Source organism: Hyla sarda, unplaced genomic scaffold, assembly GCF_029499605.1.
Source record: "Hyla sarda isolate aHylSar1 unplaced genomic scaffold, aHylSar1.hap1 scaffold_1118, whole genome shotgun sequence".
NCBI lineage: Eukaryota > Metazoa > Chordata > Amphibia > Anura > Hylidae > Hyla > Hyla sarda.
The window spans coordinates 52,689-72,523 of NW_026607739.1; the positions used below are offsets into that span (position 1 = coordinate 52,689).

Consider the following 19,835-nt stretch of genomic DNA (forward strand, 5'->3'; position numbering starts at 1 on the left):
TGACATTCTGGCCTACTTTCAGCCGATGCGACTTGTCTGTCGCTGAACAGTCGCTTTTTATGTATTCAGCACCTATGTATAATGTTGTAAAAATGCTCTAGAAGCTAAAGTCGCAGAAATGTCACACATATTTGGCCTGCAACTTTCTGTGCGACAAATTCAGACAGGAAAAATCAGTATAAATCCTTAGAAAATTATCCCCCAGTGTCTCCATCTGCTGGCGGTATTGAATAAGCATTGCTGCACTGATGGGGTATGCATTAGACGAAAAAAAAGAAGAAAAAGAAGAATAATACGCCCAGAAAAGAGGCGAAAAGGAGAAAAACGTAAAAAAAACGTGAAAAAAAAGTAAGAGGAAGAGAAGGGAAAAAAAGGTGGAAATGGGTTTAAAAGTGATTTCGGCGGAGAAATATATATATATATATATATATATATATATATATATATATATATATATGCGCACACACACACATAGATATAAACGTATTCTCCGTTGAGATATTGCAGCCGCTGCTGTGTCCAGGCCCAGGAGCCTTAGCACTGTGCTGTGATGTCACTCAATACCACTGACATCACTAGGTGTAAACAACATCTCTCCTTTGCTGTGTATGTGACTATGGAGCTGTTTGGTGATGTCGTCTATTACGGCCTTCATAGAAGCAACAGGAGATTGCTGCATCCATCTTGAACCCTCAGAACTACAGTGCTATGATGTCACTCACTTCCACAGGCCTTGCAGAGTGTAAACAACAACAACCCAGCTTTGTTGTGTATGTAACCAAAGGGATTTGTGATGTCACCTAGAACCTTCACAGCAGCGACAGCTTTATGAGGAGCATCAGCACTGCTCTGCCTGAGCAGAACCATCACCGCCATAGGTTGTCAAATAACCCGGATTTAACCCACACAGGTAAGTCCAATGGGGTGCAGGCATGTCCTCTATGCTTACAGCTTCCCGTGGGTGTTGGTTTGATACCGTTTGGGGACAGCCAAGGAGGCATCTGCAGGCAACAAAGGTAGGTGTGTGCTTGTGTGTGTGTTTCCTATGCAGATCCTAAGCCCAGTGTCACATGCAAGTAGGAGGAGTAAGAAGGGTTCCTGGCAAATCCGGGTTATGGATTGCATTTAAAAAGGCCCCGTGGGAGTGCAATGGGCCCCTGTCTTGCTGCTTAGCAATAATGGTATGGGTTTAGGTTCTGCTGTGTGTACTGGTGGTTGACTGCCCCCCAGCCCAGAGTGTGCATGGAAAATTGTCTGGCAGCCTCCCTGACAGCAAGCAGTGATAGTGCCCATGAAGGGGACCTTGTTGGGCCCGCCCCTTTCACGGTTATCGCTTCTCGGCCTTTTGGCTAAGATCAAGTGTAGTATCTGTTCTTATCAGTTTAATATCTGATACGTCCCCTATCTGGGGACCATATATTAAATGGATTTTTGAGAACGGGGGCCGATTTCGAAGCTTGCTTCCGTCGCCCTATGCATTGACCCGATATGGCAGTATCTTCGGGTACAGTGCACCACCCCCTTACAGGGTTAAAAAGAAAGATTCCTACTTTCATTGCTACCTGCTTGCTGGCTAGCCAGCTAGCCAGCCCTGTGGGCCTTGCTGCTGCTGCAGCCAAAAAACAAAAGGTGGTGCTGCTGCTGCTTCTGCTGCTTCTGCTTCTGCTTGTGTCTGGCCCCTGTTGGAGCGTCCAGGCACAGGACTTCTGCTGCTGCTGACTAAATGGCCTCCTTAATTGGATCATTTGAGTAGCCAGCACACCTGTGCAGGTAGGGCATGACATGATAGGCAGCTGCCTTGATAGCGGGTGGGTGCTGAATGTTCCTAATTGACAAAATAAGATTAATGCTTATGAAGAAATATAAAATCTCATCCCTTCCCCAATATCGCGCCACACCCCTACCCCTTAATTCCCTGGTTGAACGTGATGGACATATGTCTTTTTTCGACCGTACTAACTATGTAACTATGTAACATAACATGGGGGGGGGTCTCCTGGCTGTTCACACAGGTGTGTCATTGCTGTACATTGACCATGCATTGCTTCTGTGGTATTGCAAAGGCAAAGACAAATGCTTCCAGCCATCCATTGCACTAATGGATTGGTCATCAGCTGGCTGTCTATGTCCCGCATCAATATAGACCAAAGTACAGAGGGTTAGGCTATGCTATTGTGCACCTACCTGATGCATCAGAAGGTGCGAGGCCCTTGCTAAATTCTGTGCACAGACTTTGAGATCTATGCTTTAGACTGTATCTAAACCTGCTCCAACATGGACTGACATTCTGGCCTACTTTCAGCCGATGCGACTTGTCTGTCGCTGAACAGTCGCTTTTTATGTATTCAGCACCTATGTATAATGTTGTAAAAATGCTCTAGAAGCTAAAGTCGCAGAAATGTCACACATATTTGGCCTGCAACTTTCTGTACGACAAATTCAGACAGGAAAAATCAGTATAAATCCTTAGAAAATTATCCCCCAGTGTCTCCATCTGCTGGCGGTATTGAATAAGCATTGCTGCACTGATGGGGTATGCATTAGACGAAAAAAAAGAAGAAAAAGAAGAATAATACGCCCAGAAAAGAGGCGAAAAGGAGAAAAACGTAAAAAAACGTGAAAAAAAAGTAAGAGGAAGAGAAGGGAAAAAAAGGTGGAAATGGGTTTAAAAGTGATTTCGGCGGAGAATATATATATATATATATATATATATATATATATATATATATATATATGCGCACACACACACATAGATATAAACGTATTCTCCGTTGAGATATTGCAGCCGCTGCTGTGTCCAGGCCCAGGAGCCTTAGCACTGTGCTGTGATGTCACTCAATACCACTGACATCACTAGGTGTAAACAACATCTCTCCTTTGCTGTGTATGTGACTATGGAGCTGTTTGGTGATGTCGTCTATTACGGCCTTCATAGAAGCAACAGGAGATTGTTGCATCCATCTTGAACCCTCAGAACTACAGTGCTATGATGTCACTCACTTCCACAGGCCTTGCAGAGTGTAAACAACAACAACCCAGCTTTGTTGTGTATGTAACCAAAGGGATTTGTGATGTCACCTAGAACCTTCACAGCAGCGACAGCTTTATGAGGAGCATCAGCACTGCTCTGCCTGAGCAGAACCATCACCGCCATAGGTTGTCAAATAACCCGGATTTAACCCACACAGGTAAGTCCAATGGGGTGCAGGCATGTCCTCTATGCTTACAGCTTCCCGTGGGTGTTGGTTTGATACCGTTTGGGGACAGCCAAGGAGGCATCTGCAGGCAACAAAGGTAGGTGTGTGCTTGTGTGTGTGTTTCCTATGCAGATCCTAAGCCCAGTGTCACATGCAAGTAGGAGGAGTAAGAAGGGTTCCTGGCAAATCCGGGTTATGGATTGCATTTAAAAAGGCCCCGTGGGAGTGCAATGGGCCCCTGTCTTGCTGCTTAGCAATAATGGTATGGGTTTAGGTTCTGCTGTGTGTACTGGTGGTTGACTGCCCCCCAGCCCAGAGTGTGCATGGAAAATTGTCTGGCAGCCTCCCTGACAGCAAGCAGTGATAGTGCCCATGAAGGGGACCTTGTTGGGCCCGCCCCTTTCACGGTTATCGCTTCTCGGCCTTTTGGCTAAGATCAAGTGTAGTATCTGTTCTTATCAGTTTAATATCTGATACGTCCCCTATCTGGGGACCATATATTAAATGGATTTTTGAGAACGGGGGCCGATTTCGAAGCTTGCTTCCGTCGCCCTATGCATTGACCCGATATGGCAGTATCTTCGGGTACAGTGCACCACCCCCTTACAGGGTTAAAAAGAAAGATTCCTACTTTCATTGCTACCTGCTTGCTGGCTAGCCAGCTAGCCAGCCCTGTGGGCCTTGCTGCTGCTGCAGCCAAAAAACAAAAGGTGGTGCTGCTGCTGCTTCTGCTGCTTCTGCTTCTGCTTGTGTCTGGCCCCTGTTGGAGCGTCCAGGCACAGGACTTCTGCTGCTGCTGACTAAATGGCCTCCTTAATTGGATCATTTGAGTAGCCAGCACACCTGTGCAGGTAGGGCATGACATGATAGGCAGCTGCCTTGATAGCGGGTGGGTGCTGAATGTTCCTAATTGACAAAATAAGATTAATGCTTATGAAGAAATATAAAATCTCATCCCTTCCCCAATATCGCGCCACACCCCTACCCCTTAATTCCCTGGTTGAACGTGATGGACATATGTCTTTTTTCGACCGTACTAACTATGTAACTATGTAACATAACATGGGGGGGGGGGGGGGGGGTCTCCTGGCTGTTCACACAGGTGTGTCATTGCTGTACATTGACCATGCATTGCTTCTGTGGTATTGCAAAGGCAAAGACAAATGCTTCCAGCCATCCATTGCACTAATGGATTGGTCATCAGCTGGCTGTCTATGTCCCGCATCAATATAGACCAAAGTACAGAGGGTTAGGCTATGCTATTGTGCACCTACCTGATGCATCAGAAGGTGCGAGGCCCTTGCTAAATTCTGTGCACAGACTTTGAGATCTATGCTTTAGACTGTATCTAAACCTGCTCCAACATGGACTGACATTCTGGCCTACTTTCAGCCGATGCGACTTGTCTGTCGCTGAACAGTCGCTTTTTATGTATTCAGCACCTATGTATAATGTTGTAAAAATGCTCTAGAAGCTAAAGTCGCAGAAATGTCACACATATTTGGCCTGCAACTTTCTGTGCGACAAATTCAGACAGGAAAAATCAGTATAAATCCTTAGAAAATTATCCCCCAGTGTCTCCATCTGCTGGCGGTATTGAATAAGCATTGCTGCACTGATGGGGTATGCATTAGACGAAAAAAAAGAAGAAAAAGAAGAATAATACGCCCAGAAAAGAGGCGAAAAGGAGAAAAACGTAAAAAAACGTGAAAAAAAAGTAAGAGGAAGAGAAGGGAAAAAAAGGTGGAAATGGGTTTAAAAGTGATTTCGGCGGAGATATATATATATATATATATATATATATATATATATATATATATATATATGCGCACACACACACATAGATATAAACGTATTCTCCGTTGAGATATTGCAGCCGCTGCTGTGTCCAGGCCCAGGAGCCTTAGCACTGTGCTGTGATGTCACTCAATACCACTGACATCACTAGGTGTAAACAACATCTCTCCTTTGCTGTGTATGTGACTATGGAGCTGTTTGGTGATGTCGTCTATTACGGCCTTCATAGAAGCAACAGGAGATTGTTGCATCCATCTTGAACCCTCAGAACTACAGTGCTATGATGTCACTCACTTCCACAGGCCTTGCAGAGTGTAAACAACAACAACCCAGCTTTGTTGTGTATGTAACCAAAGGGATTTGTGATGTCACCTAGAACCTTCACAGCAGCGACAGCTTTATGAGGAGCATCAGCACTGCTCTGCCTGAGCAGAACCATCACCGCCATAGGTTGTCAAATAACCCGGATTTAACCCACACAGGTAAGTCCAATGGGGTGCAGGCATGTCCTCTATGCTTACAGCTTCCCGTGGGTGTTGGTTTGATACCGTTTGGGGACAGCCAAGGAGGCATCTGCAGGCAACAAAGGTAGGTGTGTGCTTGTGTGTGTGTTTCCTATGCAGATCCTAAGCCCAGTGTCACATGCAAGTAGGAGGAGTAAGAAGGGTTCCTGGCAAATCCGGGTTATGGATTGCATTTAAAAAGGCCCCGTGGGAGTGCAATGGGCCCCTGTCTTGCTGCTTAGCAATAATGGTATGGGTTTAGGTTCTGCTGTGTGTACTGGTGGTTGACTGCCCCCCAGCCCAGAGTGTGCATGGAAAATTGTCTGGCAGCCTCCCTGACAGCAAGCAGTGATAGTGCCCATGAAGGGGACCTTGTTGGGCCCGCCCCTTTCACGGTTATCGCTTCTCGGCCTTTTGGCTAAGATCAAGTGTAGTATCTGTTCTTATCAGTTTAATATCTGATACGTCCCCTATCTGGGGACCATATATTAAATGGATTTTTGAGAACGGGGGCCGATTTCGAAGCTTGCTTCCGTCGCCCTATGCATTGACCCGATATGGCAGTATCTTCGGGTACAGTGCACCACCCCCTTACAGGGTTAAAAAGAAAGATTCCTACTTTCATTGCTACCTGCTTGCTGGCTAGCCAGCTAGCCAGCCCTGTGGGCCTTGCTGCTGCTGCAGCCAAAAAACAAAAGGTGGTGCTGCTTGCTTCTGCTGCTTCTGCTTCTGCTTGTGTCTGGCCCCTGTTGGAGCGTCCAGGCACAGGACTTCTGCTGCTGCTGACTAAATGGCCTCCTTAATTGGATCATTTGAGTAGCCAGCACACCTGTGCAGGTAGGGCATGACATGATAGGCAGCTGCCTTGATAGCGGGTGGGTGCTGAATGTTCCTAATTGACAAAATAAGATTAATGCTTATGAAGAAATATAAAATCTCATCCCTTCCCCAATATCGCGCCACACCCCTACCCCTTAATTCCCTGGTTGAACGTGATGGACATATGTCTTTTTTCGACCGTACTAACTATGTAACTATGTAACATAACATGGGGGGGGGGGGGGGGGGTCTCCTGGCTGTTCACACAGGTGTGTCATTGCTGTACATTGACCATGCATTGCTTCTGTGGTATTGCAAAGGCAAAGACAAATGCTTCCAGCCATCCATTGCACTAATGGATTGGTCATCAGCTGGCTGTCTATGTCCCGCATCAATATAGACCAAAGTACAGAGGGTTAGGCTATGCTATTGTGCACCTACCTGATGCATCAGAAGGTGCGAGGCCCTTGCTAAATTCTGTGCACAGACTTTGAGATCTATGCTTTAGACTGTATCTAAACCTGCTCCAACATGGACTGACATTCTGGCCTACTTTCAGCCGATGCGACTTGTCTGTCGCTGAACAGTCGCTTTTTATGTATTCAGCACCTATGTATAATGTTGTAAAAATGCTCTAGAAGCTAAAGTCGCAGAAATGTCACACATATTTGGCCTGCAACTTTCTGTGCGACAAATTCAGACAGGAAAAATCAGTATAAATCCTTAGAAAATTATCCCCCAGTGTCTCCATCTGCTGGCGGTATTGAATAAGCATTGCTGCACTGATGGGGTATGCATTAGACGAAAAAAAAGAAGAAAAAGAAGAATAATACGCCCAGAAAAGAGGCGAAAAGGAGAAAAACGTAAAAAAACGTGAAAAAAAAGTAAGAGGAAGAGAAGGGAAAAAAAGGTGGAAATGGGTTTAAAAGTGATTTCGGCGGAGAAATATATATATATATATATATATATATATATATATATATATATATATGCGCACACACACACATAGATATAAACGTATTCTCCGTTGAGATATTGCAGCCGCTGCTGTGTCCAGGCCCAGGAGCCTTAGCACTGTGCTGTGATGTCACTCAATACCACTGACATCACTAGGTGTAAACAACATCTCTCCTTTGCTGTGTATGTGACTATGGAGCTGTTTGGTGATGTCGTCTATTACGGCCTTCATAGAAGCAACAGGAGATTGTTGCATCCATCTTGAACCCTCAGAACTACAGTGCTATGATGTCACTCACTTCCACAGGCCTTGCAGAGTGTAAACAACAACAACCCAGCTTTGTTGTGTATGTAACCAAAGGGATTTGTGATGTCACCTAGAACCTTCACAGCAGCGACAGCTTTATGAGGAGCATCAGCACTGCTCTGCCTGAGCAGAACCATCACCGCCATAGGTTGTCAAATAACCCGGATTTAACCCACACAGGTAAGTCCAATGGGGTGCAGGCATGTCCTCTATGCTTACAGCTTCCCGTGGGTGTTGGTTTGATACCGTTTGGGGACAGCCAAGGAGGCATCTGCAGGCAACAAAGGTAGGTGTGTGCTTGTGTGTGTGTTTCCTATGCAGATCCTAAGCCCAGTGTCACATGCAAGTAGGAGGAGTAAGAAGGGTTCCTGGCAAATCCGGGTTATGGATTGCATTTAAAAAGGCCCCGTGGGAGTGCAATGGGCCCCTGTCTTGCTGCTTAGCAATAATGGTATGGGTTTAGGTTCTGCTGTGTGTACTGGTGGTTGACTGCCCCCCAGCCCAGAGTGTGCATGGAAAATTGTCTGGCAGCCTCCCTGACAGCAAGCAGTGATAGTGCCCATGAAGGGGACCTTGTTGGGCCCGCCCCTTTCACGGTTATCGCTTCTCGGCCTTTTGGCTAAGATCAAGTGTAGTATCTGTTCTTATCAGTTTAATATCTGATACGTCCCCTATCTGGGGACCATATATTAAATGGATTTTTGAGAACGGGGGCCGATTTCGAAGCTTGCTTCCGTCGCCCTATGCATTGACCCGATATGGCAGTATCTTCGGGTACAGTGCACCACCCCCTTACAGGGTTAAAAAGAAAGATTCCTACTTTCATTGCTACCTGCTTGCTGGCTAGCCAGCTAGCCAGCCCTGTGGGCCTTGCTGCTGCTGCAGCCAAAAAACAAAAGGTGGTGCTGCTGCTGCTTCTGCTGCTTCTGCTTCTGCTTGTGTCTGGCCCCTGTTGGAGCGTCCAGGCACAGGACTTCTGCTGCTGCTGACTAAATGGCCTCCTTAATTGGATCATTTGAGTAGCCAGCACACCTGTGCAGGTAGGGCATGACATGATAGGCAGCTGCCTTGATAGCGGGTGGGTGCTGAATGTTCCTAATTGACAAAATAAGATTAATGCTTATGAAGAAATATAAAATCTCATCCCTTCCCCAATATCGCGCCACACCCCTACCCCTTAATTCCCTGGTTGAACGTGATGGACATATGTCTTTTTTCGACCGTACTAACTATGTAACTATGTAACATAACATGGGGGGGGGGGGGGGGGTCTCCTGGCTGTTCACACAGGTGTGTCTTTGCTGTACATTGACCATGCATTGCTTCTGTGGTATTGCAAAGGCAAAGACAAATGCTTCCAGCCATCCATTGCACTAATGGATTGGTCATCAGCTGGCTGTCTATGTCCCGCATCAATATAGACCAAAGTACAGAGGGTTAGGCTATGCTATTGTGCACCTACCTGATGCATCAGAAGGTGCGAGGCCCTTGCTAAATTCTGTGCACAGACTTTGAGATCTATGCTTTAGACTGTATCTAAACCTGCTCCAACATGGACTGACATTCTGGCCTACTTTCAGCCGATGCGACTTGTCTGTCGCTGAACAGTCGCTTTTTATGTATTCAGCACCTATGTATAATGTTGTAAAAATGCTCTAGAAGCTAAAGTCGCAGAAATGTCACACATATTTGGCCTGCAACTTTCTGTGCGACAAATTCAGACAGGAAAAATCAGTATAAATCCTTAGAAAATTATCCCCCAGTGTCTCCATCTGCTGGCGGTATTGAATAAGCATTGCTGCACTGATGGGGTATGCATTAGACGAAAAAAAAGAAGAAAAAGAAGAATAATACGCCCAGAAAAGAGGCGAAAAGGAGAAAAACGTAAAAAAACGTGAAAAAAAAGTAAGAGGAAGAGAAGGGAAAAAAAGGTGGAAATGGGTTTAAAAGTGATTTCGGCGGAGAAATATATATATATATATATATATATATATATATATATATATATATATGCGCACACACACACATAGATATAAACGTATTCTCCGTTGAGATATTGCAGCCGCTGCTGTGTCCAGGCCCAGGAGCCTTAGCACTGTGCTGTGATGTCACTCAATACCACTGACATCACTAGGTGTAAACAACATCTCTCCTTTGCTGTGTATGTGACTATGGAGCTGTTTGGTGATGTCGTCTATTACGGCCTTCATAGAAGCAACAGGAGATTGTTGCATCCATCTTGAACCCTCAGAACTACAGTGCTATGATGTCACTCACTTCCACAGGCCTTGCAGAGTGTAAACAACAACAACCCAGCTTTGTTGTGTATGTAACCAAAGGGATTTGTGATGTCACCTAGAACCTTCACAGCAGCGACAGCTTTATGAGGAGCATCAGCACTGCTCTGCCTGAGCAGAACCATCACCGCCATAGGTTGTCAAATAACCCGGATTTAACCCACACAGGTAAGTCCAATGGGGTGCAGGCATGTCCTCTATGCTTACAGCTTCCCGTGGGTGTTGGTTTGATACCGTTTGGGGACAGCCAAGGAGGCATCTGCAGGCAACAAAGGTAGGTGTGTGCTTGTGTGTGTGTTTCCTATGCAGATCCTAAGCCCAGTGTCACATGCAAGTAGGAGGAGTAAGAAGGGTTCCTGGCAAATCCGGGTTATGGATTGCATTTAAAAAGGCCCCGTGGGAGTGCAATGGGCCCCTGTCTTGCTGCTTAGCAATAATGGTATGGGTTTAGGTTCTGCTGTGTGTACTGGTGGTTGACTGCCCCCCAGCCCAGAGTGTGCATGGAAAATTGTCTGGCAGCCTCCCTGACAGCAAGCAGTGATAGTGCCCATGAAGGGGACCTTGTTGGGCCCGCCCCTTTCACGGTTATCGCTTCTCGGCCTTTTGGCTAAGATCAAGTGTAGTATCTGTTCTTATCAGTTTAATATCTGATACGTCCCCTATCTGGGGACCATATATTAAATGGATTTTTGAGAACGGGGGCCGATTTCGAAGCTTGCTTCCGTCGCCCTATGCATTGACCCGATATGGCAGTATCTTCGGGTACAGTGCACCACCCCCCTTACAGGGTTAAAAAGAAAGATTCCTACTTTCATTGCTACCTGCTTGCTGGCTAGCCAGCTAGGCCAGCCCTGTGGGCCTTGCTGCTGCTGCAGCCAAAAAACAAAAGGTGGTGCTGCTGCTGCTTCTGCTGCTTCTGCTTCTGCTTGTGTCTGGCCCCTGTTGGAGCGTCCAGGCACAGGACTTCTGCTGCTGCTGACTAAATGGCCTCCTTAATTGGATCATTTGAGTAGCCAGCACACCTGTGCAGGTAGGGCATGACATGATAGGCAGCTGCCTTGATAGCGGGTGGGTGCTGAATGTTCCTAATTGACAAAATAAGATTAATGCTTATGAAGAAATATAAAATCTCATCCCTTCCCCAATATCGCGCCACACCCCTACCCCTTAATTCCCTGGTTGAACGTGATGGACATATGTCTTTTTTCGACCGTACTAACTATGTAACTATGTAACATAACATGGGGGGGGGGGGGGGGGGGGGGTCTCCTGGCTGTTCACACAGGTGTGTCATTGCTGTACATTGACCATGCATTGCTTCTGTGGTATTGCAAAGGCAAAGACAAATGCTTCCAGCCATCCATTGCACTAATGGATTGGTCATCAGCTGGCTGTCTATGTCCCGCATCAATATAGACCAAAGTACAGAGGGTTAGGCTATGCTATTGTGCACCTACCTGATGCATCAGAAGGTGCGAGGCCCTTGCTAAATTCTGTGCACAGACTTTGAGATCTATGCTTTAGACTGTATCTAAACCTGCTCCAACATGGACTGACATTCTGGCCTACTTTCAGCCGATGCGACTTGTCTGTCGCTGAACAGTCGCTTTTTATGTATTCAGCACCTATGTATAATGTTGTAAAAATGCTCTAGAAGCTAAAGTCGCAGAAATGTCACACATATTTGGCCTGCAACTTTCTGTGCGACAAATTCAGACAGGAAAAATCAGTATAAATCCTTAGAAAATTATCCCCACAGTGTCTCCATCTGCTGGCGGTATTGAATAAGCATTGCTGCACTGATGGGGTATGCATTAGACGAAAAAAAAGAAGAAAAAGAAGAATAATACGCCCAGAAAAGAGGCGAAAAGGAGAAAAACGTAAAAAAACCGTGAAAAAAAAGTAAGAGGAAGAGAAGGGAAAAAAAGGTGAAATGGGTTTAAAAGTGATTTCGGCGGAGAAATATATATATATATATATATATAGTATATATATTATATATATATATATGCGCACACACACACATAGATATAAACGTATTCTCCGTTGAGATATTGCAGCCGCTGCTGTGTCCAGGCCCAGGAGCCTTAGCACTGTGCTGTGATGTCACTCAATACCACTGACATCAACTAGGTGTAAACATCATCTCTCCTTTGCTGTGTATGTGACTATGGAGCTGTTTGGTGATGTCGGTCTATTACGGCCCTTCATAGAAGCAACAGGAGATTGTTGCATCCATCTTGAACCCTCAGAACTACAGTGCTATGATGTCACTCACTTCCACAGGCCTTGCAGAGTGTAAACAACAACAACCCAGCTTTGTTGTGTATGTAACCAAAGGGATTTGTGATGTCACCTAGAAACCTTCACAGCAGCGACAGCTTTATGAGAAGCATCAGCACTGCTCTGCCTGAGCAGAACCATCACCGCCATAGGTTGTCAAATAACCCGGATTTAACCCACACAGGTAAGTCCAATGGGGTGCAGGCATGTCCTCTATGCTTACAGCTTCCCGTGGGTGTTGGTTTGATACCGTTTGGGGACAGCCAAGGAGGCATCTGCAGGCAACAAAGGTAGGTGTGTGCTTGTGTGTGTGTTTCCTATGCAGATCCTAAGCCCAGTGTCACATGCAAGTAGGAGGAGTAAGAAGGGTTCCTGGCAAATCCGGGTTATGGATTGCATTTAAAAAGGCCCCGTGGTGAGTGCAATGGGCCCCTGTCTTGCTGCTTAGCAATAATGGTATGGGTTTAGGTTCTGCTGTGTGTACTGGTGGTTGACTGCCCCCCAGCCAGAGTGGTGCATGGAAAATTGTCTGGCAGCCTCCCTGACAGCAAGCAGTGATAGTGCCCATGAAGGGGACCTTGTTGGGCCCGCCCCTTTCACGGTTATCGCTTCTCGGCCTTTTGGCTAAGATCAAGTGTTAGTATCTGTTCTTATCAGTTTAATATCTGATACGTCCCCTATCTGGGGACCATATATTAAATGGAATTTTTGAGAACGGGGGCCGATTTCGAAGCTTGCTTCCGTCGCCCTATGCATTGACCCGATATGGCAGTATCTTCGGGTACAGTGCACACACCCCTTACAGGGTTAAAAAGAAAGATTCCTACTTTCATTGCTACCTGCTTGCTGGCTAGCCAGCTAGCCAGCCCTGTGGGCCTTGCTGCTGCTGCAGCCAAAAAACAAAAGGTGGTGCTGCTGCTGCTTCTGCTGCTTCTGCTTCTGCTTGTGTCTGGCCCCTGTTGGAGCGTCCAGGCACAGGACTTCTGCTGCTGCTGACTAAATGGCCTCCTTAATTGGATCATTTGAGTAGCCAGCACACCTGTGCAGGTAGGGCATGACATGATAGGCAGCTGCCTTGATAGCGGGTGGGTGCTGAATGTTCCTAATTGACAAAATAAGATTAATGCTTATGAAGAAATATAAAATCTCATCCCTTCCCCAATATCGCGCCACACCCCTACCCCTTAATTCCCTGGTTGAACGTGATGGACATATGTCTTTTTTCGACCGTACTAACTATGTAACTATGTAACATAACATGGGGGGGGGGGGGGGGTCTCCTGGCTGTTCACACAGGTGTGTCATTGCTGTACATTGACCATGCATTGCTTCTGTGGTATTGCAAAGGCAAAGACAAATGCTTCCAGCCATCCATTGCACTAATGGATTGGTCATCAGCTGGCTGTCTATGTCCCGCATCAATATAGACCAAAGTACAGAGGGTTAGGCTATGCTATTGTGCACCTACCTGATGCATCAGAAGGTGCGAGGCCCTTGCTAAATTCTGTGCACAGACTTTGAGATCTATGCTTTAGACTGTATCTAAACCTGCTCCAACATGGACTGACATTCTGGCCTACTTTCAGCCGATGCGACTTGTCTGTCGCTGAACAGTCGCTTTTTATGTATTCAGCACCTATGTATAATGTTGTAAAAATGCTCTAGAAGCTAAAGTCGCAGAAATGTCACACATATTTGGCCTGCGACAAATTCAGACAGGAAAAATCAGTATAAATCCTTAGAAAATTATCCCCCAGTGTCTCCATCTGCTGGCGGTATTGAATAAGCATTGCTGCACTGATGGGGTATGCATTAGACGAAAAAAAAGAAGAAAAAGAAGAATAATACGCCCAGAAAAGAGGCGAAAAGGAGAAAAACGTAAAAAAACGTGAAAAAAAAGTAAGAGGAAGAGAAGGGAAAAAAAGGTGGAAATGGGTTTAAAAGTGATTTCGGCGGAGAATATATATATATATATATATATATATATATATATATATATATATATGCGCACACACACACATAGATATAAACGTATTCTCCGTTGAGATATTGCAGCCGCTGCTGTGTCCAGGCCCAGGAGCCTTAGCACTGTGCTGTGATGTCACTCAATACCACTGACATCACTAGGTGTAAACAACATCTCTCCTTTGCTGTGTATGTGACTATGGAGCTGTTTGGTGATGTCGTCTATTACGGCCTTCATAGAAGCAACAGGAGATTGTTGCATCCATCTTGAACCCTCAGAACTACAGTGCTATGATGTCACTCACTTCCACAGGCCTTGCAGAGTGTAAACAACAACAACCCAGCTTTGTTGTGTATGTAACCAAAGGGATTTGTGATGTCACCTAGAACCTTCACAGCAGCGACAGCTTTATGAGGAGCATCAGCACTGCTCTGCCTGAGCAGAACCATCACCGCCATAGGTTGTCAAATAACCCGGATTTAACCCACACAGGTAAGTCCAATGGGGTGCAGGCATGTCCTCTATGCTTACAGCTTCCCGTGGGTGTTGGTTTGATACCGTTTGGGGACAGCAAGGAGGCATCTGCAGGCAACAAAGGTAGGTGTGTGCTTGTGTGTGTGTTTCCGTATGCAGATCCTAAGCCCAGTGTCACATGCAAGTAGGAGGAGTAAGAAGGGTTCCTGGCAAATCCGGGGTTATGGATTGCATTTAAAAAGGCCCGTGGGAGTGCAATGGGCCCCTGTCTTGCTGCTTAGCAATAATGGTATGGGTTTAGGTTCTGCTGTGTGTACTGGTGGTTGACTGCCCCCCAGCCCAGAGTGTGCATGGAAAATTGTCTGGCAGCCTCCCTGACAGCAAGCAGTGATAGTGCCCATGAAGGGGACCTTGTTGGGCCCGCCCCTTTCACGGTTATCGCTTCTCGGCCTTTTGGCTAAGATCAAGTGTAGTATCTGTTCTTATCAGTTTAATATCTGATACGTCCCCTATCTGGGGACCATATATTAAATGGATTTTTGAGAACGGGGGCCGATTTCGAAGCTTGCTTCCGTCGCCCTATGCATTGACCCGATATGGCAGTATCTTCGGGTACAGTGCACCACCCCCTTACAGGGGTTAAAAAGAAAGATTCCTACTTTCATTGCTACCTGCTTGCTGGCTAGCCAGCTAGCCAGCCCTGTGGCCCTTGCTGCTGCTGCAGCCAAAAAACAAAAGGTGGTGCTGCTGCCTGCTTCTGCTGCTTCTGCTTCTGCTTGTGTTCTGGCCCCTGTTGGAGCGTCCAGGCACAGGGACTTCTGCTGCTGCTGACTAAATGGCCTCCTTAATTGGATCATTTGAGTAGCCAGCACACCTGTGCAGGTAGGGCATGACATGATAGGCAGCTGCCTTGATAGCGGGTGGGTGCTGAATGTTCCTAATTGACAAAATAAGATTAATGCTTATGAAGAAATATAAAATCTCATCCCTTCCCCAATATCGCGCCACACCCCTACCCCTTAATTCCCTGGTTGAACGTGATGGACATATGTCTTTTTTCGACCGTACTAACTATGTAACTATGTAACATAACATGGGGGGGGGTGGTCTCCTGGCTGTTCACACAGGTGTGTCATTGCTGTACATTGACCATGCATTGCTTCTGTGGTATTGCAAAGGCAAAGACAAATGCTTCCAGCCATCCATTGCACTAATGGATTGGTCATCAGCTGGCTGTCTATGTCCCGCATCAATATAGACCAAAGTACAGAGGGTTAGGCTATGCTATTGTGCACCTACCTGATGCATCAGAAGGTGCGAGGCCCTTGCTAAATTCTGTGCACAGACTTTGAGATCTATGCTTTAGACTGTATCTAAACCTGCTCCAACATGGACTGACATTCTGGCCTACTTTCAGCCGATGCGACTTGTCTGTCGCTGAACAGTCGCTTTTTATGTATTCAGCACCCTATGTATAATGTTGTAAAAATGCTCTAGAAGCTAAAGTCGCAGAAAATGTCACACATATTTGGCCTGCAACTTCTGTGCGACAAATTCAGACAAGGAAAAATCAGTATAAATCCTTAGAAAATTATCCCCCAGTGTCTCCATCTGCTGGCGGTATTGAATAAGCATTGCTGCACTGATGGGGTATGCATTAGACGAAAAAAAAGAAGAAAAAGAAGAATAATACGCCCAGAAAAGAGGCGAAAAGGAGAAAAACGTAAAAAAACGTGAAAAAAAAGTAAGAGGAGGAGAAGGGAAAAAAAGGTGGAAATGGGTTTAAAAGTGATTTCGGCGGAGAAATAATATAGTATATATATATATATATATATAGTATATATATATATATATATGCGCACACACACACATAGATATAAACGTATTCTCCGTTGAGATATTGCAGCCGCTGCTGTGTCCAGGCCCAGGAGCCTTAGCACTGTGCTGTGATGTCACTCAATACCCACTGACATCACTAGGTGTAAACAACATCTCTCCTTGCTGTGTATGTGACTATGGAGCTGTTTGGTGATGTCGTCTATTAACGGCCTTCATAGAAGCAACAGGAGATTGTTGCATCCATCTTGAACCCTCAGAACTACAGTGCTATGATGTCACTCACTTCCACAGGCCTTGCAGAGTGTAAACAACAACAACCCAGCTTTGTTGTGTATGTAACCAAAGGGATTTGTGATGTCACCTAGAACCTTCACAGCAGCGACAGCTTTATGAGGAGCATCAGCACTGCTCTGCCTGAGCAGAACCATCACCGCCATAGGTTGTCAAATAACCCGGATTTAACCCACACAGGTAAGTCCAATGGGGTGCAGGCATGTCCTCTATGCTTACAGCTTCCCGTGGGTGTTGGTTTGATACCGTTTTGGGGACAGCCAAGGAGGCATCTGCAGGCAACAAAGGTAGGTGTGTGCTTGTGTGTGTGTTTCCTATGCAGATCCTAAGCCCAGTGTCACATGCAAGTAGGAGGAGTAAGAAGGGTTCCTGGCAAATCCGGGTTATGGATTGCATTTAAAAGGCCCCGTGGGAGTGCAATGGGCCCCTGTCTTGCTGCTTTAGCAATAATGGTATGGGTTTAGGTTCTGCTGTGTGTACTGGTGGGTTGACTGCCCCCCAGCCCAGAGTGTGCATGGAAAAATTGTCTGGCAGCCTCCCTGACAGCAAGCAGTGATAGTGCCCATGAAGGGGACCTTGTTGGGCCCGCCCTTTCACGGGTTATCGCTTCTCGGCCTTTTGGCTAAGATCAAGTGTAGTATCTGTTCTTATCAGTTTAATATCTGATACGTCCCCTATCTGGGGACCATATATTAAATGGATTTTTGAGAACGGGGGCCGATTTCGAAGCTTGCTTCCGTCGCCCTATGGCATTGACCCGATATGGCAGTATCTTCGGGGTACAGTGCACCACCCCTCTTTAAAAAGAAAGATTCCTACTTTCATTGCTACCTGCTTGCTGGCTAGCCAGCTAGCCAGCCCTGTGGGCCTTGCTGCTGCTGCAGCCAAAAAACAAAAGGTGGTGCTGCTGCTGCTTCTGCTGCTTCTGCTTCTGCTTGTGTCTGGCCCCTGTTGGAGCGTCCAGGCACAGGACTTCTGCTGCTGCTGACTAAATGGCCTCCTTAATTGGATCATTTGAGTAGCCAGCACACCTGTGCAGGTAGGGCATGACATGATAGGCAGCTGCCTTGATAGCGGGTGGGTGCTGAATGTTCCTAATTGACAAAATAAGATTAATGCTTATGAAGAAATATAAAATCTCATCCCTTCCCCAATATCGCGCCACACCCCTACCCCTTAATTCCCTGGTTGAACGTGATGGACATATGTCTTTTTTCGACCGTACTAACTATGTAACTATGTAACATAACATGGGGGGGGGGGGGTCTCCTGGCTGTTCACACAGGTGTGTCATTGCTGTACATTGACCATGCATTGCTTCTGTGGTATTGCAAAGGCAAAGACAAATGCTTCCAGCCATCCATTGCACTAATGGATTGGTCATCAGCTGGCTGTCTATGTCCCGCATCAATATAGACCAAAGTACAGAGGGTTAGGCTATGCTATTGTGCACCTACCTGATGCATCAGAAGGTGCGAGGCCCTTGCTAAATTCTGTGCACAGACTTTGAGATCTATGCTTTAGACTGTATCTAAACCTGCTCCAACATGGACTGACATTCTGGCCTACTTTCAGCCGATGCGACTTGTCTGTCGCTGAACAGTCGCTTTTTATGTATTCAGCACCTATGTATAATGTTGTAAAAATGCTCTAGAAGCTAAAGTCGCAGAAATGTCACACATATTTGGCCTGCAACTTTCTGTGCGACAAATTCAGACAGGAAAAATCAGTATAAATCCTTAGAAAATTATCCCCCAGTGTCTCCATCTGCTGGCGGTATTGAATAAGCATTGCTGCACTGATGGGGTATGCATTAGACGAAAAAAAAGAAGAAAAAGAAGAATAATACGCCCAGAAAAGAGGCGAAAAGGAGAAAAACGTAAAAAAACGTGAAAAAAAAGTAAGAGGAAGAGAAGGGAAAAAAAGGTGGAAATGGGTTTAAAAGTGATTTCGGCGGAGAAATATATATATATATATATATATATATATATATATATATATATATATATGCGCACACACACACATAGATATAAACGTATTCTCCGTTGAGATATTGCAGCCGCTGCTGTGTCCAGGCCCAGGAGCCTTAGCACTGTGCTGTGATGTCACTCAATACCACTGACATCACTAGGTGTAAACAACATCTCTCCTTTGCTGTGTATGTGACTATGGAGCTGTTTGGTGATGTCGTCTATTACGGCCTTCATAGAAGCAACAGGAGATTGTTGCATCCATCTTGAACCCTCAGAACTACAGTGCTATGATGTCACTCACTTCCACAGGCCTTGCAGAGTGTAAACAACAACAACCCAGCTTTGTTGTGTATGTAACCAAAGGGATTTGTGATGTCACCTAGAACCTTCACAGCAGCGACAGCTTTATGAGGAGCATCAGCACTGCTCTGCCTGAGCAGAACCATCACCGCCATAGGTTGTCAAATAACCCGGATTTAACCCACACAGGTAAGTCCAATGGGGTGCAGGCATGTCCTCTATGCTTACAGCTTCCCGTGGGTGTTGGTTTGATACCGTTTGGGGACAGCCAAGGAGGCATCTGCAGGCAACAAAGGTAGGTGTGTGCTTGTGTGTGTGTTTCCTATGCAGATCCTAAGCCCAGTGTCACATGCAAGTAGGAGGAGTAAGAAGGGTTCCTGGCAAATCCGGGTTATGGATTGCATTTAAAAAGGCCCCGTGGGAGTGCAATGGGCCCCTGTCTTGCTGCTTAGCAATAATGGTATGGGTTTAGGTTCTGCTGTGTGTACTGGTGGTTGACTGCCCCCCAGCCCAGAGTGTGCATGGAAAATTGTCTGGCAGCCTCCCTGACAGCAAGCAGTGATAGTGCCCATGAAGGGGACCTTGTTGGGCCCGCCCCTTTCACGGTTATCGCTTCTCGGCCTTTTGGCTAAGATCAAGTGTAGTATCTGTTCTTATCAGTTTAATATCTGATACGTCCCCTATCTGGGGACCATATATTAAATGGATTTTTGAGAACGGGGGCCGATTTCGAAGCTTGCTTCCGTCGCCCTATGCATTGACCCGATATGGCAGTATCTTCGGGTACAGTGCACCACCCCCTTACAGGGTTAAAAAGAAAGATTCCTACTTT

The 19,835-nt window shown here is 46.1% G+C and overlaps 9 non-coding genes across 9 annotated transcripts; all 9 read left to right on the forward strand.

Moving 5' to 3' along the window:
- Positions 1-1,329: 1,329 nt before the first annotated feature.
- On the forward strand, positions 1,330-1,520 carry LOC130301277 (U2 spliceosomal RNA). The gene has a single exon (XR_008851951.1). It is a non-coding gene; the product is annotated as a U2 spliceosomal RNA (small nuclear RNA).
- Positions 1,521-3,607: 2,087 nt separating this feature from the next.
- Positions 3,608-3,798, forward strand: LOC130301278 (U2 spliceosomal RNA). Its single transcript, XR_008851952.1, has one exon. It is a non-coding gene; the product is annotated as a U2 spliceosomal RNA (small nuclear RNA).
- Positions 3,799-5,895: 2,097 nt separating this feature from the next.
- LOC130301279 (U2 spliceosomal RNA) lies at positions 5,896-6,086 on the forward strand. Its single transcript, XR_008851953.1, has one exon. It is a non-coding gene; the product is annotated as a U2 spliceosomal RNA (small nuclear RNA).
- Positions 6,087-8,179: 2,093 nt separating this feature from the next.
- Positions 8,180-8,370, forward strand: LOC130301280 (U2 spliceosomal RNA). Its single transcript, XR_008851954.1, has one exon. It is a non-coding gene; the product is annotated as a U2 spliceosomal RNA (small nuclear RNA).
- A 2,094-nt stretch (positions 8,371-10,464) lies between these two features.
- LOC130301281 (U2 spliceosomal RNA) lies at positions 10,465-10,655 on the forward strand. Its single transcript, XR_008851955.1, has one exon. It is a non-coding gene; the product is annotated as a U2 spliceosomal RNA (small nuclear RNA).
- Positions 10,656-12,764: 2,109 nt separating this feature from the next.
- LOC130301305 (U2 spliceosomal RNA) lies at positions 12,765-12,957 on the forward strand. Its single transcript, XR_008851979.1, has one exon. It is a non-coding gene; the product is annotated as a U2 spliceosomal RNA (small nuclear RNA).
- A 2,080-nt stretch (positions 12,958-15,037) lies between these two features.
- LOC130301282 (U2 spliceosomal RNA) lies at positions 15,038-15,228 on the forward strand. The gene has a single exon (XR_008851956.1). It is a non-coding gene; the product is annotated as a U2 spliceosomal RNA (small nuclear RNA).
- Positions 15,229-17,332: 2,104 nt separating this feature from the next.
- LOC130301303 (U2 spliceosomal RNA) lies at positions 17,333-17,525 on the forward strand. Its single transcript, XR_008851977.1, has one exon. It is a non-coding gene; the product is annotated as a U2 spliceosomal RNA (small nuclear RNA).
- Positions 17,526-19,611: 2,086 nt separating this feature from the next.
- Positions 19,612-19,802, forward strand: LOC130301283 (U2 spliceosomal RNA). Its single transcript, XR_008851957.1, has one exon. It is a non-coding gene; the product is annotated as a U2 spliceosomal RNA (small nuclear RNA).
- The last annotated feature ends 33 nt before the right edge of the window (positions 19,803-19,835 follow it).